The sequence below is a fragment of the Hyaena hyaena genome, unplaced genomic scaffold, assembly GCF_003009895.1.
Source record: "Hyaena hyaena isolate Hyena2069 unplaced genomic scaffold, ASM300989v1 scaffold_328, whole genome shotgun sequence".
Classification (NCBI taxonomy): Eukaryota; Metazoa; Chordata; class Mammalia; order Carnivora; family Hyaenidae; genus Hyaena; species Hyaena hyaena.
This window is the reverse complement of record NW_024080958.1, coordinates 999,820-1,027,261: the sequence shown is the minus strand read 5'-3', so window position 1 is coordinate 1,027,261 and position 27,442 is coordinate 999,820.

Genomic DNA, 27,442 nt, shown 5'->3' with positions numbered 1-27,442 from the left:
TGCACCCCACCGTGTGCACCCCGCCTTATTCATGCCCGTACAATCCCCTGCCTCCAGGCCCCACAGAGGTTCATCTGCCGTGACCAGAGTGTGAGGAGGCTTGTTCTGATCTTCCCTAAAGCGGCCTGTATGTAGCCGGCACTCAGGCGGCCCTGTCTTAGGGAACCACCCTGTGACCTCACCGCCCTGCCCTCACTCTATCAAAGCTACGGGTTGGGGCGCCTGGGTGGCTCTGTCAGGTAAACATCCAACTCTTGGCTTAGGCTCAGGTCAGGATCTCGCAGTTTTCAGACCGAGCCCTGCGTTGGGCTCCATGCCGAACATAAACTCTGCTTTGTCTCTCCCTCTGCCCCTCCCCAGCCCATGTGTGTGCTCGCTCGCTGGCTCTCAATCATTACCAAAAAAATGTGTGGGTTAAGGTCCAGACTTTATGGAGAATAGCTGTGGGGCACCTAAATCGTATGTCTTCCTGATGCCCCCTGTCTGTAAGTCACCCTGAATACAACTCTGTACATGGGATGAAATGTTTTGCTTCCTTTTTCTGTCTCAAAGTTCCTCCTCAGTCTGGAGGCCACTTTCCTGTCTGCCCTCCAGTGTTTAACACCTGCTCTAACACTGTCTCTGGACTCGTCTGACCAGGTTCTTCTGATTCTCACAGAAGCCTGTGTTCTCCTTTCTTGAGGGACTGAGCACCGCATTACCATCGTGGTGATCTTTTTTCACGAACACCTCCCCTCCTAGACTCCAAGATCCTACAAGAAAATGATTCATCTCAAGCCCCCGTGTTCCTAGTAAGTGCCCATTACACACTGACTGAACAAATAATCGTGACAAAGTGATGAGACGAAGAGGATGCCGTGGTGTTATGGTATCTGGTCTGGATCACCAGGTGGAAGACCTAAGTGGCACTTGGAGATCTTGGAAGCGAGGAGGTTTATATCACACGGGTGGGCCCAGAGGAGATCATTCTCCAGAGGTCTGAGCCCAGAGCATCAGCAGAGGGAATAATTTATAGCCTTTTACTTCCACATTCCTCATTAATGTGTGCGACAAGCAGGGTGGGAAGAAGAACCCGGAAGGGGGAGCCTCCTGTCGGCCATCTTGTAACAGGTTTTTCCCTGTCAATGGGACCCCCAGATGCTTCTGAGATGTGAGCCGCATCTCCGATGTGGTGTTAGGATTCCGTCAGCCTGGAATCCTGGCTGGTTAGGCGCCCCTAACCCACAGCTTTGATAGATCAGTCAGACAAAGGGACTGATGGCCCGAGAACAGCATATTCAGAGACTAGCAAACTGTTGGTGCAGCCAAACACGTTGGATGTAAGGGCAAGAGTGGGAAACCACGCTGGTCAGTGGTTTGGGTCTAGACTGTGAAACATCATGAGTGTGGCACCAACAGGACTTGCTAAATACGCCCGGGACCAAGCCTGCCCCACACCTTCCATTTCTGGCTGGACATAGGTCTAGGCAGACAATACCCTATTCTGATACTCCTTCTCACTGGAATAAATGAGGGAGTCAGATCATTATAATCAGGCTTCTGCCCATTTCCCTTCCAGTGAACGTCCATTGCTGGCTGTGAACCCCAAAGGATGGAGGTGGCGCTGAATGACAGGGGCCCGGCTGCTGTTTCAGATGTTTGCTGTCATTTACATGAAGATGTGGATGTAATTATCCTTCTCAGGATCACTTCCCCCGGCATATTTGTACATTAAGTAAATTTCCTCTCATTAAATCACAGCATTTGGGGACTGCGATTTGTCTCTGCCAAGAACCAGAACTGGAAGTAATAAAGGCCAAGGAAATAAAAGAAGTTGGGCTCTCAGCAGGAAACGTGGGTGGTGAAGACAGAGGCAATATTCCAGAAGGTGTGGGGGGAGCCCACGCCCCGGCAGCTACTATACTCTGTGCCTCTTGAATTTAGAGCAGGCACTTCTCAGCCACTCATCACCTCACCATGTGGCAAATCGAGAACATTGCATCCCATGTGAGCGCTAGGAGCAGAAAGGAGCATCTGAACGAAGGTATTTTCAGCGATGAGGCAGATACTTCAGAAGTGGCCTTATACTTTTATTCTGGGAGTGAAACTAAAAATGAGCAGTTTTGTGCTGGACCCTTGTAGGTATCCCACACGTGTGACCCCCTCGGCCTCTCACAACGCAGTGAGGTTCGTTGTGAACACTCTCATAATGTCCATTTCTTTCTCCACTTGGAATCTAACACAATTTTAATGAAATAGCCTGGACTGGGGTCTGGGACACTGGATGTGTCCTGCTGGTGGGGTTTTGGAGTGTTGGGGGGCCAGAGCCCATGGCTAAGAAACAATTCTTGAGATGTCTTTGGTGCAAAAAGGTGAATTTAGGGGCACCTGGCTGGCTCAGTTGGTTAAGCATCTGACTTTGGCTCAGGTCATGATCTCACATTTCGTGGGTTCGAGCCCTGCATCAGGCTCTGTGCTGACAGCTCAGAGCCTGGAGCTGCTTCTGATTCTGTGTCTCCCTCTCTCTCTGCCCCTTCCCTGCTCTCTCTCTCTCAAAAATAAAACACATTTTAAAAAATTCAAAAAAGTGATTTTATTAAAGCACGGGGACAGGACCCATGGGCAGGAAGAGCTGCCCCAGGACCATGAGGAGAGTCTGGTTATACGTGGAGTTGGGGAAGGTAAAGTCAAGGGGAAGCTTTGTATGCTAAAAAAGACTCCCAGGATCCCAGAGGCCTAGCTGTTGTCAAACTAAGGTTGTTTTTCCCTCCAGCAAAGCATTAGCAGTAAGACTGTAGGGAGTTCCTGGAGAAATGTTTTACTCTGACGCCTCAAGTATTTGTCAATGGGCTGCCGGTTAAAAGAAAATTCCACTCTATCTGCCGTTTCCTTCTGCCTTTGTTTCCCACCTCACTACTACCCGCCAAATCTCCAGCACTTACCGCTGTGTGCCTTGCTCACAGTCAGGGCTAAAGAGAGAGCAGCTGAATGAATCAACTGTGAATAAGAGAATTGTTTTGAAATCGGGAAACTTTGACAGATATGGGAACTAAGCTTAAGGATATTTGAAATCACCAGGCCAACAAAATGTGGCTGACACCTAATTGCACAGAACACACACAGCAGACGAATGTCTATTAGTGATTCCCCCTTTTGGTTGTGGGTGACGGAATCCTGACTCGTCTGGGCTTCAAACAAAGCTGCAAGGTGTTTCATTTGCTAAACTAGAGTCTAGGGTAGGAAAAGATGGATAAAATAGGCAGAGAGGGAAAGGAGAGGACCTGAGGTCCCTGGGTGGCAAAAGATGAATATTCTGGAACAATGCTGGGAGTGCCTGACCATAGCACACCCCCTCAGCCTTAAGGCTCCTCCTAAGAATGTTACTTACTCTCCCTCCTCTCCCTCAGGTTTCCTTCAAGAATTGGACAAAAGACCTGACTAAATATAAGTAGACTATAAAACCTATGACCTGCAAGGGATGAGTTGGCCACAGACCGCCCCTCATACAATGGAAACAAGCCAATCAGGAGTGGACACCCCCACAAATATAAGGGTAGGATCTGAGAAGAAACAAGGGGAAGGTGTTGGGAGCCATTTCTGAACTCATAGGTTGAGAAAACTCCTTGTGAGGTTAAGGTAAGTTGCACAGACTCTTACCATCAGATGGCGACCGATATGCACCCCCACCCAATTGTTTCTGCTTGAGCACCGACCCCCCAAGTCACTTTGTTGATTGGTACTAGGAGTGACTCGTTCTGGCCTTGATATTGCTGATTGCACTTTGTGAAGGAACTTACTGTGGGAACTTCTTCTTTTGTGGTTATGGGAGCAACACTGTGTCCTGAAAGACCTGTTTTTCTTAATACCTCCCATTAAGCGATGATGAGCGGGCTGTTAACCCCTGCCCACAAGAACTAGTTTTTGCCTTTACTATGCTAATGACACCTCTGGGCTGTTACCCATTTTTTTTGCGTATCAATGTTCTGGAGAATCTTTACTGATCAAGGGATTTACCATCAGAATGCCACTTCTGGGCTGTTCCCCACCTTTTGCATATCAATGTTCTGGAAAGTTTTTATTGATACAAGAATTTATCATCAGAATGCCACTTCTGTGCCATCCCCCAAATGCTAAATCATAAAATAAAGTTGAGTCTTAGTGAGGAGAGGCCTGGCTGGTGACCAGAAAGAATCTCGCGCCTCTCTCATCCCTCCTTTGCCTACACCGTCCATCCTTCAGGGACCCCTGGACCCGGCCGGAGGGGGACTCTGGAGTGGGAAGAGATAGAACCTGAGAAGGAACAAGGAGGAAAGGAAGGGAAAAGAAGGGGGCTGAGCAGAACCTAATAAAACAAGGACCCTTACCCATAGATGGTGGGCATTCACTTTCGAATGTCCCCTCTCCATAAAGAGAGCTTTCCCACTGTCCTTACTATCTAATCTTTTACTCTAATAAACTTTTGCCTGCTGGTCATTTTGTGTCCACCTCTTCATTCTTCGAAGCAGTGTGACAATGAGCCTTAGGTATTGAGGCAAAAAAAAAAAAAAAAAAAAATCCTGCAACACAACAGCTTAAGTCTTGCCTTTCTGTGCTTGAGAATCCCAATATGGCAGCCTCCGCCTGGCACCTTCCCAGCCTGGCCGCCCAGTGGGGTGGGAGTGAAGACATTACTTGTCTATTACTATGGAACCAAACTCCCCAAAATTTAGTGGCTTCAAAAGAACAGCCATTTCTCTGCCCACAATTCTAAGGGTCAGCGAGTCGGGCAAGGCTCAGCTGGGCAGTGTTTTGGGTCAATGTGGTGTCCTCTGGATTCAATCAGGCATTTGGAGGCGGGTTGGTCTCAGATGGCCTCATGCGCATGTCAGAGGCCTCAGCTGGGATGGCTAGAATGGCCGGGATGTCCAAGCCCTCCTCTACACGCTGTCTCTCTGCATGAAGTGTTTCAGTCTCAGTGAGGTTCTGGCCTGGCTGGCTCACAAAGCAGCAATGTTCTAAGAGAATGAGGACAGAATCTGCAAGCCCCACTGGAGGCTGAGGCTTGGAAGGCAGACATTTCTTCAATTGTTCAAAGTCATGGTGAGGAGGGAGCAGAAGGCCAGCGGATGCCCTGCAAACACAGCCCCAGGTGGGCTAAGTGTGACCATCCTCAGGCACTCCCAGCTGCCCTGAAGCTAAGAGGAGAAAACAAAGAGTTAGCTGACAGAGATCACAGTCACAAGAGTCTCCATCCTGTTTATAAATGTCTTGGTAAATTATAAGTAAAAAGCAATCAGGACACCTGGGTGGCTCAGTCAGTTAAACATCCAACTTCGGCTCAGGTCATGATCTCACGGTTCGTGGGTTCGAGCCCCACATCGGGCTCTGTGCTGACAGCTCAGAGCCTGGAGCCCGTCATCGGATTCTGTGTCACCCCCTCTCTCTAACCCTCTCTTGTTCATGCTGTCTCTCTATCTCTCTCAAAAATAAACTAAAAAACATTTTACAAAATTAAGAGAAAGACAATCTTCTCAATAGCCCAATCTCCAGAAACTTCTAGACTCCTTTCCTGGAGCCCCGACATCAGCCTCCCCTCCGTAGTGAGGTGGGGAGCAGAGGCGAGAAGGAAATGGCAGGTACATTTCTTCATAACCTGCAGCCCCTTGGCAAAGACTTGAGGCAAAGACAGAGTCAATCGTGTCTCCAGGAACCCCCACCGTCCTAATGTTAATGCCTTCCTGGAGGGAAAGCAACCTTCGCTTGACCGCAGCAAGGCCTCCACTATCTCCTGAGTCCTCTCCGGCATGTGAAAGTCCTTCTGGAGGCTTCCCTTTTGCCTTTACCTCCCCCAGCTCCATATATAACCAGCCATTCTTCACCCCCCCCTCCCCGTGCAGCTCTTTCTTCCTGTTCCTGTGCTTTAATAAAATCACCTTTTTGTACCAAAGATATCTCAAGAATTCTTTGTTGGCCGTCAGCTCTGGGCCTCCACCACCCCAAAACCCCATCCATGGGACCAGCCCAAATTCAAGGGGAGGGAAAGTGGATTCCACCTCCTGAGGGGAAGCACAGAAAGTCACATCACAGAGGGACAAATAGGAAGGGAGCCGTTGCGGTGGTGGTGGTCAGCTTTGCAAACAATCTACCGCCCTCAATATCCACGTATCAACCTCACGGAGATTCTGCTTTCCCCGCTCAGGCCACACCCATACCCCCAAGGTGGTCACGGTGACCAGGGAGGTTGAGTTGCTCATATGCTTGCCCCAGAAGTGGCGGGCAGCAGACAGGGCAGGGGTAATGTAATCCAAATCAGGGAGGGAGTCCCCAGCAAAACAGAAGAGGCTGGAAAAGTATGTTCAGAAGACAAAACAATAGCTAGCAAATTCCAAGCCAGGCTCTGCCCATCACAAGAGGACGATGATCAGCTGTGAAAGCCCAGAAACAAAGCTGGAAGTGTCAAAGCCCCCTCAAGGATAAAGATGCTCTGACCCATAGACTCAGCCTTTCCAATTGCTCCTTAGTTTGGAAATGAATGCACAACTCTCAACGCCAGCTGCCAGAAATAACAACTATTTCTATCAGTTAACTCCCGTGCCTCATATTTTCTCCATCCACAATGCCCTGGTGGCCTTTCCATTAGAATGAATTCCAACGAGCTGTTCAAACCAATTGGAACCCTGATTCAATTATCGTGCCTGGTTTGTAGAGCATTCTCTTGTGAGAACAGTAGGAATGTGTTACCCCCAGTTCAACTAATTCTCAGGTACCAAGAAGGTTGCATTTTTAAGGGTAAAAGCCAGACGGTGATGAACTTGCAAAGCTTGTATCCCTTGAGGCATCTTGCTGAAGGCTTGGAGGTGCCTGAGCTCTGCTGGGCCTTCTGGTATTGGCATCTGGTTGTCTGCACTTGACTTCAGAAGAAACTAAGTCTTGTCCAAGGTCACGAAACTGTCAACCATAACCCATAAAGTGGCTGCTCCCCACTCGTTAAATACCTTCTGTTTACTCACTGGACTCTTGCCGTGGTCCTACTCTGTGCCCAGCGGTGTTTGAGGTGCTGTGGATGGAATGATAAAGAAGAAAGTCTCCAGCTATCATGACGTTGACATTCAAGTAGAAGGGATGGAAGGAAAATAAGAATGAAACTAATAAATAGGTCACACCCAAAAAGTGAATGGTGATAGATGCAATGCAAAGTATTAGAACACAGTGTCTGGGTTATGACTTTAGACTCGGTGGTCGGAGAATGATGCTGTAAGAATAGCCCGCACTGTTCCCCAGGGATCTCAAACGTCCACCTGCAGAATCACTGATGGGATAAAATGCACAACACATCGCATGAAACGAGGACTCGGTGTGGTGGGTACTTAGTGTTGTGTAGGTCAGGACCCGTTAAAACCGCTAATGTGGCAGCAATACCCGTAATGTAACGAGCGGAGCTGGGTGCCTCAAATGAATTAAGCCTCGTGCTCGTGAGGACCTTTCCAGTGCCGGTATCAGTCTCAGCGTGCAGCCAGTGAGGAAACAGTTTCACTGAGGTTGAGAAACTGATCTCAAGAAAGATGGGAGTGGGCAGGTCACGGTAAGGGCCGGAGCCCAGTTTGGAGTTCGCTGTCCTGCCCTCTTCCTCTCTCCAGACTTGACCCCCTCTTCTTCCTCGTCACCTCCTCCTGGGGGTCAGCAGTGTCGGCCTGGGAAAGGCATCTGGCCACCCACGGCCGCCCGTTCCCTCCCACCCTCCCACCTGACTCCCGCCTCTGAGCCTAGTGAATCAGCAACCAGGACCCAAGGAGCTGCCTCCCCCAGCCGTGCCACCACCAGGGCACTTTAAGGCAGAGATTCTTTGCCCATTCCTACCATTTGTATTCTGAAGTCTGGGACCTGCCCAAGACACCCTAGTGGATGAAGAGTGGAGTTTATGTTTGAGTCTAAATACTCTGAATCCTAACCTAATGCTCATTTTAGGGTGCCGCGACACTTCAAAAATAGAAAGGGAGTTTCTCAACGAGGGAAATTAGAATCAGCATGAGACGCGCAGCCCCACATCTTCTCAGTGGTATCCAGAGCCTCCCAAGAAAGGCCACTTGGCCCAAACACACATGTCACCCACCCACCTCCAGGGCTGCAGGCGATCACTGGTGTCTGAGACAAGACGGACCTGATGGTCCGAGCCAGGGGCACGTGCTGCCTCTCCTTTAGTGTGCATGGCGCCCCCTGGCGATGTGCGGGGCAGCCCTGAGCCTAACCAAACAAGACAGAGGGGCCGTTCCTAAGCTAAAAGACAGCGCTCCTCTGGGCCTCACCCTGCGGTTTACCTTGGAAGTGTGTTGTAAAAGGAGAGAGAACCAGCCTTTCTCAAAGACTGGGTTCATGGGGCGCCTGGGGGGCTTGGTCAGTTAACGTCGGACTCTTGATTGCAGCTCAGGTCTTGATTGCGCCTGGAGGGTTCAGTTGGTTAAGCGTCCGACTTCGGCTCAGGTTATGATCTCGTGGTTTGTAAGTTGGAGCCCCACATCAGGCTCTGTGCTGACAGCTCAGTACCTGCTTTGACTCATCTGTTCCCGCCCCCCACCTCTCTCTCTCCCTCCCTGTCTGCTTTTCTCTCTCTCTTTCTCTAAATAAACTTAAAAAAAAAAATGTGGAAATGAGGATAGCTGGGGCTTCCCTGGGGGAAAAGAGATGGAAAGGCATTCCAGGCAGAAGGCTGGCGTTGCCGGCCAAGCCCAGCCTCTCAACAGGAACACCCACCCACCCCCCACCCCCCACCCCCCACCCCCGCCCCGACAGCTGACTGGTTCCCACTGGGGCTGTGAAGTTCCAGCGTGATCAAAAGCCCCTGAAAGACAGGCATGTAATATGCCAACGACCAAGGACAGACCGGAGCTGGCCCCGGGATGCAAAGAACCTCATCAAAATGAAACAGGTTTGCTGAGAAGCGTCTGGCCTGTGGTACAGGGAGGCTGTGCGCAGCTTCTGGAATAGGAATGAGCACAAAGGCCCGAAATCAAGTCCCCGCTCCAGCCAGGACACTGCGACTGCCCAACATCCACCCGGCCAATGACAGAGCCGAGGGGCCAGGCCACCTCCCATGGAGGGCGAGCTTTATCCAGGGTTCCCTCACGGCTGCGAGCCGACCCACCTGCTGGGTAGCAGGACACGGCGGAACTGACACGGGAAGAAGGAAGAAACGAGGCCAGGGGCAGACTGGGGCTCACAGACACTCTGGGACCCCCCTTGCTCTTGGGGCAAGGATGCTCTAGTATCATTTCAGTTCAGGGCCTAGAGGGTTAACAAAAAGCATCTGACCAGCCTTTCTGCATAAAACTGTCCTGGCCACTGACAGCTGGCCAGGGATTTGGGTGGCTGTAGATTCTAGCCAGAGCTTCTGACAAGCGTAAGGCTGACTTGGCCACTGCTCTCTAATGTGACCGGTAGGAGTCCTGCCCGTCCCACCTGCTTATCTGAGCACCCGCAGCCTTTGAGCAATCAGTCGCCCAGCAGACAGGCATCCATCACACACAGGTGCCCTGCACTGGGACTGGGGGTGGGCAAGAGGTGGTACTGCTATCAAAGAGCTCAGTCCAGTGCGGGGAGAAAGCCTGACAGACTAGCAGCGTCAGTGATAAATATCAAAACAGACTATGGAACCTCAAAGGAAAGGCAGCTGGCCCTGTGCAAGCAGGGAAGGGGATGGAGATTAAGGATGGCTTCCTGGAGGAGGAGACACCTCAGCTGAACCTTGAAGGCATGTAGGAGTGCGTAAGATAAACAAGGGAGAAAGGGCATTCTAGAAGACAGAGGAATAGGAGCAGGAAACATTGAAGTGTGTGCTAGGGACGCTCAGCCCCTCACTGTGGCTGCACCCTTGAGTGGGAGGGGGAGACTGGCCCATGACCAAGGCCAGAGGGGTGCAAAGGCCAAGAACGTGGCGGGAGAGGACCTCTCCTGAGTGTGGTCCCTCGTGAACCAGCTGCCCTTGCTTTTTTAGAGTCAGGATGTCTCCCCTCTCTGTCCACACACCAAAAGGCTGGATGCCACTTAGGTCCTGAGTTATTTTAAGAAACAGGGTCGATTTCTCTGCACCCAGATCCCAGCCTGAAGCCCACACTGCACGTAAGCATCTGAACAAGCTGAGCAGGTGGATATCCATCAGCTAAACACGTGGGGTGGGAGGGAGCTCAGGAGGGAATCGATGATTCCTGCAGTCTTTAACAATCTTAAAAGCCCATCAGCTGTTTCTCTGGCCAGTGAGAACATCTCCCAGAAAGCTATTTTAGGTCAAGCACCTCCTCTTAAGTGGCTCTCACCAGCCTGAGAACCAGCAGCAGAGTGCCACTTTACCAGCTTTTATTTTATTTTAAAGTTTATTTATTTATTTTTGAGAGAGAGAGAGAGAGCACGCCAGGGGAGGTGGGGATCAGAGAGAGAGAGAGATAGAGAGAGAGGATCCCAAGCAGACTCTGCCTCCCTGCTGTTAGTGCAGAGAGTCTGACATGGGGCTCGAACTCAGGAACCGTGAGATCATGACATGAGTGGAAATCAAGATGCTCAACCAACTGAGCCCCCCAGGCGCCCCTAACTCTCCCAGCTTTTAGAAGTATCAGGAAGGGATGTGAAAGCCCATTTTCCTGGGCGTGTGCAGCCAGATTCCCCGCATTGCGTGGCCCCGACTCTCTGGCCTCTTCCTCCCCCCCCCCCCCCCCCCAACACGCATTACCCAGAAGGGAAGAGAGCCCTCTCCACATTCTCTCTCCTAGAAAACCCAATGCAGCCGCACCTGACGGCGAGGCTGGAAAGAATTTAAAGGTGCTGCTCAGCCACTAAGCAGAACGCTATTTCCATGTTCTCTCCTCTGGAGCGCAGACCTCCAGAACCCCCCACCCCACCCCGGAGGGGGACAGCCCGGTTCAAGGGCAGGCTCCTCAGTCAGCCTGCTTTCCCTGCTTTGCCTCAGCGTTCCTCATCTGTAAAATGGGGGTGCCGGTATCTACTCCTAGTATTGGGGTAAGAACAAGGCAGTAAATTAATGAATGCGCAGCACCTAGAACAGCGCCCAGCACTTAAGCGCGCAGTCATTGTTGGCAATTACTATTAGGAGTTCATCTGTAAAGACAGAGTGGGAGTTCCCGTATCAGAAGCAGCTGGGGCCCGTGGCTGGTGAGTGCACTGCGCTCCCCAGTCCCTCCCCCGGGGGAGGGGGAGGCTTCCGGGGCCAGGTGTGTGCAGGAGCGATCCCGTGACCTGCCAGCCCATGACACAGGGTGGCAGTGACGAGCAGAAGGGGCAGCTCGTGGTTCACTGTCTTCCTCTTGTCCTTTGGCCACAAAATCAGCAGTGTCCCAGAGAGAGGCCACTCCACAGCCCGGGTGCTGGGTGGCCCCGCAGCTCGAGCAAGAGGTAAACCTTGGCTGCTGGAAGCCACTGAGATTCCGGGGTTGGCAATGTCTGCAGCACGACCTAGCCCAGCCCAGCTGACTGGGAGACAGATGGGGTCAGTGAAGTTGAGATGGGAATGCAAAACGATACAGACAGTACAACTAGTTTGTTTCGGGGCTTTTTTTTGGTTTATTTTTTTAATGTTTATTTATTTTTGAGATAGAGACAGAGCACGCGTGGGGCAGGGGTGGACAGAGAGGGACACACAGAATCTGAAGCAGGCTCCAGGTTATGAGCTGTCAGCATAGAGCTGGACACTGGACTCAAACCCACAACCCGTGAGATCGTGACCTGAGCCGAAGCCCGACGCTTATCCAATGGAGCCACCCAGGCGCCCCACAGCTAGTTTATTTTGAAATATAAATGTGCATTCATTTGCTTTTTGCAAGGAAATCAAGCCTATTCAGTGTTATTCTGTTAACTGGACCTCCATTTCATCTTTCATAAGCCCTGTCTCTCACGCTCTAAAATAGAACGGTAACTCATGAGGCAATCTGCAGGCTTTTTTAGATTTTTTACTCATTTTATAAAATAGTCTACAGTTGTCTCTCCCACATTAGTTTGACAGTAACTTTTTTAGCAGCTCAAACCTACGGAGCTTTCTAAAGGAGTCAACTTTCATAGAATGAACTTTCTTTCTTGGGGCGCCTGGGTTGCTCAGTCGGTTAAGCATCTGATTCTTGATCTTAGATCAGGTCTTGATCTCAGGCTCGTGAGTTCAAGCCCTGCATTAGGCTCCGCACTGGGCATGAAACCTACTAAAAAAAATAAAATAAAATAAGGAACCAACTTGCTTTCCGCACTTATGTTTCATTGGCCTGTGTAAGATTTGATTCCAAAAATCCTACGACAACTAGAATAAAAGAATATAAATATATATGTGGTTCTTTGTTGTAACAGACCCAGGAAGCTAATGCATCAACTGAGGGCCCCTCTTCCCCAGCCCAGTGCCAACCACCAGGTGATGGTGGTCTTCCCAGACACAAGACTGTGCATAGGTCCTGTCTGTTCATCGCAAGGAGGTCCCAGACATTACAGTAGATGAAACTGAGTCCCAGGGGAAGTAGCTTTTCAAGATAAGGGTAATAACTAACACTTACTGGGTGTGAGGCTTCCATAATTCATAAGCAAAAGAAAATCACCTATAAAATTGCAAATAACTCTGAGTATGAAAATGACACCAGTGATTGCAGCAGAGGCGACCTTGAGGTTGAGAAGACCAAGGACACAAGCTCAATTCCTCACTCTGCACAGGGACAAGACAGTAGAAAGCTATTCTGGAAGCTATTCCCGGCCTTGCACAGGAAGACTGGGAGGCTGCCACTGGCCCACAGCAATTCTGAAATTGGGCTGGTGGATACTGGGGGCCCCTCCCCGGGAAGGAGAGTGTTTCCTGATGGTGTCCTGTTCTGCTCCCTGGGAATAGCTTCCAGACCACTGGTTTTCTGTGGCCCTTCACTCTATAGTTTGGAAAATCCTTATTTTCCCCTCTCTGTTTCCCTCCTGAAAAAGACCTCGGAGAACATTCCATTCCAGGAGGGCTGCACGTCTTTCCCAGTCTGTTTTCTACATGCAGAATTTAGGAGGCCCGAGGGTCTGTTCTAGTCTCAAAAAGTAGAGGGCTTAGAGCTCTTGTGGAAGCAGAACTCTCTCCAAAACTGAATAGGTGTTTTATTGCTTTATCCCAAGCAGCAGTAACCACACCACAGTCCTTTGGGACACATGCCTTTCTCTCTCAGCTTACCTCTGAGCACTGAGGCTGTCAACCTTGCAAGGCACAGCCAACCTTTATTCTTTTCTCCCTGTTCCATCGGCCTGAAGGATTGAGTCCATGCTGAGTTCATTGAGTCAACGATCTAACTAAGAACATGGCGGCTGCACCCTTGATGCGGTCCTAGCCGTGACTTCTAATTGGCATTTGTATCTAGGACCTTCTCGGTTTGACCTTCTATAGGCTGGAGATGAAACACCGTCTTGCCTCTCCCGAACCTCGATGCCCCAGACTTCCAGCACCTTCCATCCTGTGTCTTACCTGCTTACATACCCTTCTTTTCTGGGCTCACCTCCTTCCTGCAGTAGGAACCCAGACACACTGCTAACACTGTTTCCTAACCTCTTCACCTTCAGCCACCAGCTCCTTCAGCACGTCATCCGCCTTCCCAGTTATCCAGACAGCAGTGTTACTAACAATTTCTCTGCCGCATGACATACATCGGCATCTCCCCCACCTCCAGGAACAGCTTCTTGTTGCCTGCCACCTGGACCCAGAGCCGAGGCCACACATTCCACATCATAGAAGGCAGCTCTGTGCTCCTGTGCTGCTAATGCTACATCCAGAACCCTCTGTGAGAAGTATTCTCCCTGTTGACAATTCCTGGTGTTCAAAAGGACTATATTCTGGTATAGTCGTTTGTGTTGTTAATCCTGTTGAAGCAATGCGGGATGATAGGAAGAAAACTTCTAGCACTAACTCTTTGTCCATGACATCACTGTAGCATCTACGAGGGCCAGACGCTCATACATCATCTCCGACCATCACAGAATAGATGTCAGTCTCCCCACCTTCCAGAGGGACAACGTGGGCCCAGAATCATTAAGGGACTAGCTCAGAATCACATATCTTGTAAGTGATTAAGCGTAAATTAGAAGAGGACTCAGGTTTCCAGGCTCCGGCCCTTTCTGCAATTTCCTAACGTCAACAATTAACTTCCCTCCTTTGATCCTCAGGTTTCTCTATCTGTGATACTGGGTGATTATACTAGAAAATCTCTGGGGCGCTTGGATGCCTCAGTTGGTTGAGTGTCTGACTGTTGATTTCAGCTCAGGTCATGATCCCAGGGTTGTAGGCTTAAGCTTCGCATTGGGCTCCACACTGACAGCATGGAGCCTGCTTGGGATTCCCTCTCTCTTTCTCTGTCTCCCACTGCCCCTCTCCTGGGCTCACACACTGTCTTTCTCTCTCTTTAAAAAAAAGTATCTAAGTCCCCTTTATCTTGGAGTTCTTTTTCTCCTAAGGTGAAGAGCAGCAAAGTGCCCATGCCATTAGTACAAGCCCATTCATTAAGTCTGATCACCGCAGCCAGAGCCTTCGATGAACTAGAGAGATTGAGAGATTGGCAACCCGGGGGAGGAAACAGCCCTCTTTACATAATGATTCCCACTATGATTGGGTTATAAATAACCCACAAAGAAAATGAGGCTTCTCAGCAGCCTGTGATTGTAGTGGGTGTTGGGATACACGACCGCACCCATGCAAATGCTCTAGGCTTATTGGGAAGATGCCACTCCTGATTTGGCGAAGACAGGTGCTTCCGCATAAAATGAGTATTTGGGTTAACGGCTAAGGCCAGCTGATAGAACACAAGGAATACAACTAACCCAACATCACGGCTACCTCCCAGAAGACAAAAGAGAGTGGTATTGCACGGCCACTGTCTCCTGACATACCCAAGGGTACTCCTGTCCCACCCTCCGCACCCGCATCCCTGAGATGCTCTACGCCAGACCCATCCTCGCTGAAGTCCTTCCCGAGGACCAGAGAGGGGACAGGGACAGGCATACACCTCCTCTGCTCTCCTTCCGCGGACCCAGCAACCTCTATTGATCCAGCCATTCATTCACTCATTCCACACACTTCTACCCAACCCCCACTCCGCACCAGTCCTTGGGCCAGCGCTCTGGGGACAGAGGACGTGAAACCGGAGGACACAGGCTTCCTGTGAGCAAGGAGTCCAGAATATACACGTATATTCTGAGGAGTAACAACGAGGAAGGTGCCTGGAGCCAAGTGCCTGGTGCTGTGGACTGGCGAAGCCGGAAAAACTCCAGGGTATCAAGGCGGTTTTCCAGGAGGAAATGATGGCACAGGTGAGGTGGAAAGCAGCTTCCGGACAGGTCACCTGACTGCCAGTTGATAGCTTGAATCTGCCCTTCAGATGGATGGAGTCGCTAGCCTCTCTGTGAAGGTCTGCACTAGCCAACGTCTCTGCCAGGGCTCACATCCCTGCGGACCAGGGACCGGACTCTTGCCAGGATTGGGGGTTTCAGGCAGTCCTCAGCATGCTGTCCCTGCCTCCGTACTTGAGTTCACAGCTGCCATGCAAAGAGCAGAGCAAAGGGACACCCACACCACGGTGTCATTCTAGGCTCTGCCATTTTCTAGCTGTGGGACCAAAAAAGTGACCTAACTCCTCAAGTCTCAATTCCATAATTGTTTAATGTTTATTTATTTTTGAGAGAGAGAGAGAGAGACAGAATGAGCAGGGGAGGGGCAGAGAGAGGGAGACACAGAATCTAAAGCAGGCTCCAGGCTCCAAGCTGTCAGCACAGAGCCTGATGTGGGACTCAAACTTACAAACTGCGAGATCACAACCTGGGCCTAAGTTGGATGCTCACCCAGCTGATCCAACCAGATGCCCCCCAGTGTCCTTAAATGCAAAATGCTAATACTTGGCTTACAGGGATCTGAGAACTAAAATAGCTCTTGCTGGTGCTCAAGAGGGGTTAAGTTTTCCTCGGGGCCTTCTGTCACCTCCTGTCCCAGATCTTGCCGGTGCTGTGAGAGTGCCCTTGAGGAAGGGTCACTGTCTGACTCACCTCAAATCCCTATTGCTCAGAACACTTCCTAGGAGCTATTGGGCACCCAGGAATTACTACCGTGGGAGGCTGTATTCCTGTAGACTATTTTATTGTCCAGCACCCGTTAGGTCCTCTGCCCCCATGAGAGGGGTGCGCCTCCCCAACCCACTGACATTGGGTTTGGCTGTGTGACTTGTTCAGGCTAATAGAGTATGAGGAAACTTGGTGAGTGCCACATCTCAACAGAGGCATCAAATATCCTTGGCCTCTTGTGATCCCGTCCTCCAGCATGAGATGGACGTGCCTCAGACAACTGCTGCACTTTTCCTGGGTCTTCTAGAACCCAGTGAAGCAGCCATGAACCCAACTCACAGTGGGACCAGGCCCTTCTGGATCTAGAGCCCCCATAGAGCCATGCTCCCCTGTGAATGTGACAAGAAACTATTTGCTGTCAGCACTGAGATTTGGGGGCTGTTTGTTATGTAGCATTATCACAACAAAGCCTGACTAACACATTATCTAAAGTGAACTCAGTGCTGACAATGTGCCAGGTATTGTTCTAAGGGCTTTATACAGAGTACCCATCTAATCCTTACAGCATTACTTGCGGTGCCCTTATAATTATCCCCACTCAAGAAATTGGGGAACTTGGGCATGGGTTATCCCTAGGGTCATACAGCTGGTAAGTGGAAGCACAGGAATTCCAAACTAGCAATCCAGCTCCAGAGTCAACATGGCATAACCCCATACTGCTTCCATACTACCACCATACTGCCTCCTGCAATGAGGCGATGGATTAATAAATTGATCTATCTATTGGTCAGCCTGGGGCTTTGCCCTGAACCCCATTTACGAGCCCAGTGAGTGACAGGGTCTTGCCTCCTGGGGACAGAGTTCCTGAATGGCCCCACTGGAACATCAAGAAGAGATTCTATGCCTAGATTCTCAGATCTCATGATTAGAAATTCCAGTGCCAACTGCACCCAGCGCTACTTCCTGGGTACCTGAACTTCCAGAATGAGTCTCTAGAACTGCCCAGTTTCCATTGCATCGGATCTGCCTATTAACCAGTCAGAGGCTATATTAGTCAGAGTTCTCCAGCAGAACCGATAGGATGTATGTATGTATGAGAAGAGATTTGTTATAAAGAACTGGTTTGTGTAAATTATGGAGGCTGAAAAGCCCCCTGGTCTGCAGTCGGCAAGCTAGAGACAGGCATAAGACCCAATTAGCACACAATATTCAGTCCGATGGGAAGTACTTAAAAGAATCGAATTAGCAGTGTAATTGAACACCCCAGGAAATTACAGAAATTTCTCATCAGTCAGCTAAATGATAAATCCAAACTACCCATCTTTAATCTGATTCATAATGAATATTGCTGATAGAAATCATCAATAAATGACAGAACTGACGATCACACAATTATAGGGTAAATTGTTAAAAAAATAACTCCCTTCTCCCCGCCCACCCGCCAATCCAGTGGCAGGAGATATGGATGAAATTTGATATGGAGAAAAGAAACTGGTCAATAAATCATATATCTTCACTGTGAAGTTTTCCAAGAAAATAATTGATTCAATAAAAACAAATTTAGTGAGATTAAAACAAGAAAATGGAAAGTAATGCTGTAAATGGCTTCCTTGCACCAAAGAGAAAGATGATCAATGAATTTAATTTGTTCAGTGCATTTTACTCTAGCAAGCACTTGCTAGGAAAAAAATTGTCGATGTTGATAGACTTATGGTTAAAATGTTTGTTTCCAGGGGTGCCTGGGTGGCCCCATTGGTTAAGTATCCGACTTCGACTCAAGTCATGATTTCAAGGTTCCTGGGTTCAAGCCCTGTGTTAGGCTCTGTGCTGACAGCTCAGAACCTGGAGCCTGCTTCAGATTCTGCCCCTCCCCGTTCATTCTCTGCTTCTCGCTATCTCTCTCAAAAATAAATACACATTAATGGGGCACCTGGGTGGCTTAGTCGGTTAAGAGTCCGACTTTCGCTTAGGTCATGATCTCGCGGTTCGTGGGTTCGAGCCCCGCGTCGGGCTCTGTGCTGACTGCCAGCTCAGAGCCTGGAGCCTGTTTCAGAGTCTGTGGCTCCCTCTCTCTCTGACCCTCCCCTGCTCACGCTGTCTCTCTCTCTCTCCTAGAAATAAATAAAACATTAAAAAAAATACACATTAAAACAATTATAAATAAATAATAAAATGTTTGTTTCCAAGGGACAAAATGTCAACTCACCTTTGCTCTTTTGCAAATGCTCTTCCTTCTTCCCCACCCCTTACATGTTACAAGCCTTTCAAGGGCTCCTCTAAAAACTACCTTCACTATAGGATATTTCCTGCTGCTCCATCTAGACGGGAACTCATGCTCCTTGAATTCCCTCTGTACCTTCTCTCACTCTCTCATGACCCAGAAGATGGACTCTCAGCCTGTGTCACCCTTCCCAGACTTCATCCTCCCTTCTCCCTGCTGGGCTCTACCCAGCCCGTGTCCTGTCCCCCCCCTCCCACCCCCCACCCCCCGGGCAATCCCAGGGCCCAGCTCCCAACCCCAGCACCCAGCACTCAGTGAACCGATTACAGAGGAATGACCAGGGATGGAAGTGATCACTTGCACACCCATGTGAATTTACGTCCACGTGCCACCTTCCTACAAAGGCCTGCCTCTCAGATGAGCAATAAAACCACTGATCTTCCGTGAAAAGGTCCCTGAATCGTGACAGGAGGTGGATCAGACGTTGCTGGGCACTCAGGATCCATCTCAGCGTTGCAATTCTTGCCTCCAATGTGACACACATTCCACTGAGGAACTGGTCACGTGTTATTCCTCTCCACTCCCTGCCTCTGGGTGAACCGGTGCCTGTGCCCCTCAGAGTCCGGCCAGGCTCGCTGGAGAAAGGCATGGCCGTGGGAGATGGCAGTGGCGTGGGAACAGCCACAGGTGACAGTGCTGGGGTCCAGAGAATGATCTTAATAGCCTCAAACAGTTGTTAATGTAGCTGTTCAAGAAAAAGATAGAGATTGGGGTGCCTGGGTGGCTCAGTTGGTTGAGCGTCTGACTTCGGCTCAGGTCATGATCTCACGGTTCATGGGTTTGAGCCCCGCGTCGGGCTCTGTGGTGACAGCTCACCGTCTGGAGCCTGTTTCAGATTCTGTGTCTCTCTCTCTTTCTGACCCTCCCCTGCTCACACCGTCTCTCTTTCTCTCAGAAATAAATAAAAACATTTAAAATTTTTAAGAAAAAAAAGAAAAAGCTAGGGACTGATTGGCGTCTCTGGATGGGATATCTGGGGGCCCTCCTGTCGCCCCCAGTACTCAGGCCTAAGGGAGCATGAGCCGCGTGGCCATGAGAGGCAGGGTGTTTCGTGGGGAGCATACTGCCCCGGGTCTGAAACTCAGATCCACCATACTTGCTGTGTGACCTTGGACAAGTCACTGAACCTCTCCATTCCTTGACTGTGTCATTTGTAAAGTGGTGGTGTTAACAGTACCCACCTCCTGGCTCTTTGTAAACATTAAATGAGTTAATGTTTGTAAAATGTTTAGGATGTCACAAGCTCCCAATAAACTGTTATCTGGAACCTCCACTCAGGGGGTTCTTTGGGGCCCCAGGTCCTCTGTGGACACGAGGGGGTGGGGGAGACATGTCCGGGGGCTGGGGTCCTGCGCTCCAACCAGCTCAACCAGATCCCAACATGTCCCTCGCTGCTCCTGGATTGTGAACCCTTCCGGTTCTCTGTCGGATTAAGACCCAACCGGTAGCCGCTCCTCTTTGTATGCAAAGGCATTTTCCTGCTGGCCCCTCAACTCAGCCATCACAGAAATTCTTCCCTGCTCTCAGGAAGAAAATTTGGACACATGCTGGGTCCCCAAGATGAGTGAAGCAAAACAAAAGAGGAACGCGTACAAACTGAAAGTGACTTGAAATAGAAGGGGGTGTTGGCGAGGAGCCAGATCTCTGAATCCCCAAACGGGAAAATCCTGGACTCTCCTAAGGCTTCGAGCCTTGGGTTTGGGAGGTGGTGCCGCAAGTGCCCGACCCTGCCCCCCAGCGGGGACGAGAGCAGCTTCCTCGCAGCCTCGGCCTCCGTGCGGACTGAGCCGGCTCATGTCCCGAAGCCCTTGGGCACCGTGCCTGGCAAAAACTCAGCACTGGGTGAACACAGGCGGCTGCCTAGGGCGTTGGAGGTCTTAGACCCGGACCTCTGGTCCTCACCCCCACCCCCACCTGGAGGGCCCTGGGTGCCTTCGCAGGCGTCCAGCACCGAATGCAAAGGCCTCAAGGCCTCCTAGCTCCTCAACACCACCACCGCCAGATGCCCTTCCTCCCAGACGCTGGTCAGGGAAGCAGAGACCATGATGCTCACCCACCTCTAACTCCGGCACAGAAGAGGCAATCCATACGTCTTTGGAGCTTCCAGGGTTTATTTTGTTAGGCTTGCGATTCATTATCTTCACATTCTTCCCACGTGGGTAGTGGCTGGCCAGCCAGACCCGGGTGCGAATGGTGGGGGCCTCTTAGCTGTGTGACCTGGAGCAAGGAGCATGACCTCTCTGAACCTCGGCATCTTTAGCTGTGCGGTGGGAGTGAGCTCACAGGGAGCAGTGACACCGCTCTGCACAAATCCTCACACGGCATCCGGTATGGGGTAACTTCTAGTAAATGGAGCTTTTTTGTTTTTTATATTCGTAACGACCGTGTGACGTAAGCATGATGGTTGTCATTATTCAAGATGAGGAAACCAAACTCAGATATCAAGTCATTTACTTAAAATCCCCACACCTGGGACTTGAACCCAACTCTCCCGCTTCTGGTCTGATGCTCATTCTTTGTTGCCTGAAATGTCCAAATGATTCTACCAGAGTGGGGGTGGGGGGGGGGGGGACAGGAAGTTGCTGACATTCTTTATTCATTGTAGCCTCTCCCTGTAAGCAGGAGTGGGTATCAGTATTGAAGACCCAATGCCTTTGAGTTTGTTGTCATTTTAAAAGTCCTCTTTTCTTCTTTGACAACTGCTTCCTGCCACTTCACTCTGAAAAGTCTGCTCTCTTGCATGAAATACCAAAACAAACAGGTGAAAAACAAGCCCTTGAAGGGCTATTTCACGTCCTCCCCCACCCCACCCCCAGCTAATTTTGTCAGTTGTAAATTACCATTCTCCACTGTTCTTTCAATCAGAATGAATCAGGGTCCTAAAACTCCCTGGGAGGCTGTATTTAATCCAGAAACAACTCAACAATGTTCCATCATAACAGGGGATATTATAGGAAAAGGAAAGCTTTCAACTTATTTGACTTGGAAAGAATAACTGGCAGTGAACTTTTTGGCACTGGTGATCTTCTTCAGAGAAAGATTTCCTAGGACAGGGAGTGTCCTCTGCCCCGGCCCCTCCTTGCCAGGGTGCGCGCCTGTGGAAGGAGCACTGATCCAGGGCCTGGAGGCCTGGGTTCTAGATTCTAGTTCCTATGACTTTGCTGGGCTTCTTGGCCAAGTCCCTCAACTTCTCTGGGCCTCAGTTTCCACACGTGCACAAAGCAAGAGGTAAACAAAATGAGTTCTGAAGTCTCCATCCAGCTTTCAAATTGGCTTAAAGAACATTAAAAATCGCAAAATGAAAGAAATGATCGTGGCCATTTCTGTTCAGAAAGCAATGTTCTCCGTGTTTCCCTGGGCCCAGCACTGTTTTAAGATCCCACGTGGGTCCCCAAATTGGGAAAATGGCAACGTGGCATCTCCGTAACAGTGCCAAGGCAAAGGTCTGGTGGCTCTGCCCCCACTTGTGAGTGGATATACTCGTGTTTTCCTTGAGCCCTTCCCCAACACAGCCTAGAGGCCCTAGGGGGTTCCATATGAGCTCAGGAACATTCTCGTCGTAGACCTCGCGTGGTCTCAACCATTTCTCTCCTCATCAAGCTTGACAGCGTGGCCCAGTTTCTTCCTGGTGTAGGTGTGGCCAAGTCTGATTTGCTGTTGATCCATGCATTCCATCCCTGGCCTGGATCTTGGCCCCTGAGCTCTTGGTTTCTGCACTGCCCTAAACAGGGAGCACGGGACTCCTCCCCGGACACAGAAAGGCCTAGTCCGGGGCTCTCCGGTCTTATGGATACAGTCACAGAGCTGAGAGTTTTCGAATTCTCACTGTGTGCATGGTCTCCATTCTGCGTGCATCATATCACATAACCCTGCCAAAACCACAAGGTAAGTCCAGTCATTATTCTCTTTTTAATATGACCCAAACAAACAAACAAACAAACCACTTCAGGTAAGATTAAGGTAGCGTAATCTTGCTACTTCTAGCTCTACTCAACTAAGAAGTTGGTGAGTCAGAATTTGAATGGGGCTGATGATTTTTAAATACATCCACAAGGCATCAGAATAGAACCCTGGGACTTAATGCATGTACATAGTGAGGTATAGATGTATGTATCTGGGGATGCCTGGGTGACTTGGTTGGTTGCGCATCCGACTTCAGCTTAGGTCATGATCTCACGGTTCATGGGTTCGAGCCCCGCATTGGGCTCTGTGCTGACAGCTCAGAGCCTGGAGCTTGCTTCGGATTCTGTGTCTCCCTCTCTCTCTCTCTCTGTGCCTCTCCCACTCATGCTGTCTCTCTCTGTCTCAAAAATAAAACATTAAAAAATTAAAAAAAAAGAAATATATGTAGATGCTTCTAAATATATGCATATACATGTATGAATACATGTGTACATATATATACATGTATCTGTTTCCCAGCTCTGTCCTTTGAGGGGGCCTAGAAACAAATGACCTGAGTAGCAGTAACACCCTAGTGCCCAGATCTTGATTTCTAAATATTATTCTCTGCTAAAAGGAACCAAAACTCCTTGACAAAATGGCTGATTCCAGAACTCAGGCGGGAAATATCCAAGATGAGTCTGGAGTGTCTTGGGCCAAAAAAAATAGCAAACTGCCCAAAGAATAATGACAGCAAATCAAAAGGGCAGAGACACCAATTCAAAAGGGCTCCCACTTGGCCAAATCTGAGACAATTTCAACCTCACAAGAAGTATGGAGAGGAAAGGATTATAACGTATTATAAAAACTAGGAACTCAAAAGTCTACACAAGTATAAATTTTAAAAATGAAATAAATGCACTCCCTTACAGTAAAAAACCAGCAATAAAACAATGATGGAATTTTAGGGGGGTGCTTGGGTGGCTCAGTCAGTTAAGCATCTGACCTTCGCTCAGGTCATGAGCTCATGGTTCGTGGGTTCAAGCCCCATGTCTGGCTCTGCCCTGGAGCCTGCTTCGGATTCTGTGTCTCCCCCTTTCTGCCCCTCCCCTGCTTGCACGCACTCTCTCTATCTCTCTCTCTCAAAGACAAATGTTAAGAAAAAAAAAATTAAAAACAAAAATAAATAAACATTTTTAAAAAGTGGGGAGTCGGGGGCGGGGCACTTGGGTGGCTCAGTCAGTTAAGCGTCCGACTTCAGCTCAGGTCAAGATCTCACGGTTCATGGGTTTGAGCCCCATGTCAGGCTCCGTGCTAACAGCTCAGAGCCTGGAGCCTGCTTTGGATTTTGTGTCTCCCTCTCTCTCTCTGCCCCTCCTCTGCTCACTCCGTTTCTCTCTCTCTCAAAAATAAACAAACATTAAAAGAAAAAAAGACAGTGATGGAATTTTTAAAAGTTTATTTATTTATTTTTGAGAGAGACCGAGCATGAGTGTGGGGAGGGGTGTGTGTGTGTGAGAGAGAGAGAGAGAGAGAGAGAGAATATCCTAGGCAGGCTCTGGGCCGTCAGCACAGAGCCCAACTTGGGGCTCGAATTCACGAAACTGAGATCATGACTTGAGCCAAAACCAAGAGTCGGACACTTAACCGACTGAGCCGCCCAGGTGTGCCAACGATGGGATATATTTTTTTTAAACACACCATCTGACAAGCACAATAATAACTGAATCGGGGAAGGATCATTACTAGATGCCAAAAGCAAGGGGTGAAAGTTTGAGGAAGGACACTGCCGTGTCTTGTGGTCTCAAAGTATCTCTCCGAAAGACAGGTATCAAGTATCTTCGTATCAAGTACCAAGTAACCTTAGTAACTTAGTCGTGCGCACTGCCTGAGGGACGGATCCAAGCTGACATTCCCAGTAACGGGGATCTCAGCCTGTGCCCCCGCTGCGATGCATCGGGGGGAACGCAGCGTTGCTTCCACGGCATTCCTGCCCAGAGTGTACGTCAGCATCCACACGAAGGACTCACCAGACAGACCCAAATCTGACGACAGATCAGTCGCATCACCACGCAGAGCCGGGAGAGGGTGGGGACAGTGGGGCACACACTTTAAGGACATGCTTGCCGCATCCAGGGGTGTGCTGTACAATGATGACCTCCTGGGGGGACGTGTTATTTCAGCCCTGCACGCCTTTGATCAGCCCCAGATGTGAGGGCCAGCGCCCTGCAATGGGTGATACCACCCCGGGACTTGCTGCATAAACACCTGGTTACTTAGGGGTAGCACTGACTGGTATGTGCGTGTGTCTGTGCCTGCGCATATCTGAGGTGGAGACAGACATGTATTGAGCACCTACTCCATACCAGACACTATTCTAGGCCAAGAAGACAGTGAGGGCCAGGCAGAACGGATCTCAGCTCTCGGGGACCACGTAGCTCTACCCGTGCTGGGAACCTCCAAATCCACTCAAAATGTATCAAGCCATGGGGTTCTCTGAACACGGAGAAAGAAGAGGAAAAAGAAGGAAACAAAAACAACCTTGGTATCCTACACTCTCATTTAATCCCAACCCAAACCTCTGGGGCAAATGTACCCATTCCTCAGATAAAGAAACTGAAGCTACGAGAGGTGCCCAAATTCAGACAATAAATGTAGGAACTACAGTTTGAACACAGTTCTGTGGAGCTTCGAGCCTGGGCAGTGTGTCTCCGTAGGTACACTGCGGGCCCTGGAGGCTGCCAGCCTGGGTCAGGGCCTCTCAGGGCCAGATAACTGTTGTGGTGGAGGCTGTGCGTGCACTTTAAGATGCTGAGCCGTGACCTTGAACCACCAGAAAGCAAGAGCACCCCACACCGGGTTGTGCACCCAGAAGTGTCTCCAGACACGGCCAAACGTCCCCTGGGGAACAGAGTCTCCCCAGCCGAGAATCACTGGCCTGAGTGTAAACACTTATTCCACCACTTAGTGGTCGTGTGACCTTGGGTAAGCAACTTCACCTCTCTGTGCCTGAGTGTCCTCACCTGTAAAAATGGACAAAAATCAGTATGTGAGGTTAACGTGAGGATCAAATAGAATCGGGAACACGCTTGGCCATTCACGTAAGGGCTCAGGACATGGCTCTTTTTTGCACTGGCCTCTGCCGCCTGCCCTCCAAACACGAAGCAGTGTTCAGAGCAGGTGCACAGCGGAGCTGGCTTGCATGTGGATATAGGAGAGTGTCCGGTACCCGGCTAATAACAAATGGACGAAGAGTACCCCAATCCCGACACTCGTGCGTCTGCTGACTGGGGACACCCTGGCAGCCTTCTCAGCACCGCAGGACAGTGAGCATGAGACTCCATGGCCAGACTCGGTCAAGTCCTAGGTCAAGTCCACCGCAGCCACTCATGAGCTATGTGACTCTGGGCTCATTATTTAGCTTCCACATGCCTTCCTTTCCCCGTCTGTAAAATGGGGGTGATGAAGGTCCTGCCTCACAGGGCTGCGAGCATGAACTGGCACGTGCGTGGTACCCAGCGCAGAACTCACCCCTGTAATGCTTGCTGCTGCTGCCTACTCTGTTCTTGGTGGGAACCACTCACAGGGCTTCAGTCGCACTGACTTCCTTTCTCTTCTCCTGGCTGCCAAGCGTGGTCCCATTTCCAGACATTCACACTGCCATTCCCTCTGCCTGGAGCACTCTTCTGCCTAGATCCTAGCCTCGCCCCGACCCTTCTTCTTCGTCTGGGTCTCTCTGCATTGGGCCTCTCCTTTTTTTTTTTTTTTTTTAGAGAGAGTGAGGGTGAATCAGGGAGGGGAGCAGAGGGAGGGAGAATCCCAAGCAGGCTCCATGCTCCGTGCGGAGCTCAATGTGGGTCTCGATTCCATGACCCTAGGATCATGACCTGAGCCGACATCAAGAGCGTGACACTCAACCGCCTGAGCCCCCCAGGCGCCCCTTCACCGCGCCTTTTCTGAGAGGCACCACCTGAAATATGACAGCAGCTTCCCCGGCTCCGCTCCCTGTGCGACTGGGTTCACATCAACTATTATCAGCGTCCAGGCAACATAGCACATACTGCGCTACGGTACCGGAGCGTTCGCTCGCCTGCCTCCCTCCCACTGAAATACAAGTTCAAGACACCAGAGTGTTTGATTGGTGACTAGACAGCCAGAACAGCGCCCGGCACATAGTAGGTGGAAATAATTACAAGAAACGATTAGAAATACTTTGCAGAAGGGACTTTCAAAGTCCTCCTATGACCCATTTTTCCTAACACAGAAATGGTTTGAACTGGAGCTTAGAATGTTTGCCACACACACACACACACACACACAACTTACTGTAACAACCGGTCCTTTCGAATAGATTAGCTACCCTTTAGAGACTTCCAGATCAATTAGGGTTTCTCAAGCTGTGTTCCCCACAACTGTGGTCTCCAGAGAGAGGGGAATAAGGAGTGAAGCCAGAGGAGGACTCACAAGGTCAGGGACGTCAGGAAGCAACGCCGAATTCTCCCCTGCTTGGGGATACACACTACACAGAAAAGCTCTAAGAAGCCCTGGAGAGAAAACAGATACCGTAGCTGGGTTTTCTGACCTTAGTTCACCCAGGACCGCATCCATAACATCTGTATCCTGGAGAACAATTTGGAAACCTGTGGCCAGCATACGTGTTTCGACTTACAGATGTAGACAGAAAGTACAGCCCAGAGAGGTTACTTGCTTCGCTCAAGGTCACACAGCCATCTTCCGAATCCTAGAGCAGGGCGCTTCCCATGGTCCCCAGTGTTTCCCTAACGGTCCACATAGCCATCAGTTCACACGAGGTCAAAAACTGAACACAGCGTGCAGATTCTGATCGCAGTTTGACTCAATCACATATGAAAATTAAGGTACCAAACAGGATGTGGCGTCAATCTCACCATTCCAGAAATGTTCATCCAACAAATACTTATGAAGCGTTACGTGCCAAGCACTACACCTTTTGCAGTGAACAAGACGTGGTTATTCAGTAGACTAATCAAATTATCCCCAAAGAGACCAAAATTGATGAACTGTCCTTGATAATCCTGCTTCAAAGTAGGGGCTTGTAAGAAATTACATATTCAGATTTCATCCGCTTCCATTAACAGTGCTCACATTTAGATCTAGGGGTAGTAACAGGCTCTCACCTGGAATGCTTCTGGAATAAAATGCTCCCCTTTTCTGTTCAGGCTGCAGAGAGGAATAAAAAGACTGGAATTCATTGGGCTCTTTCTTGTTGTGGAGTGGCTCAACAAACCGAGCTTC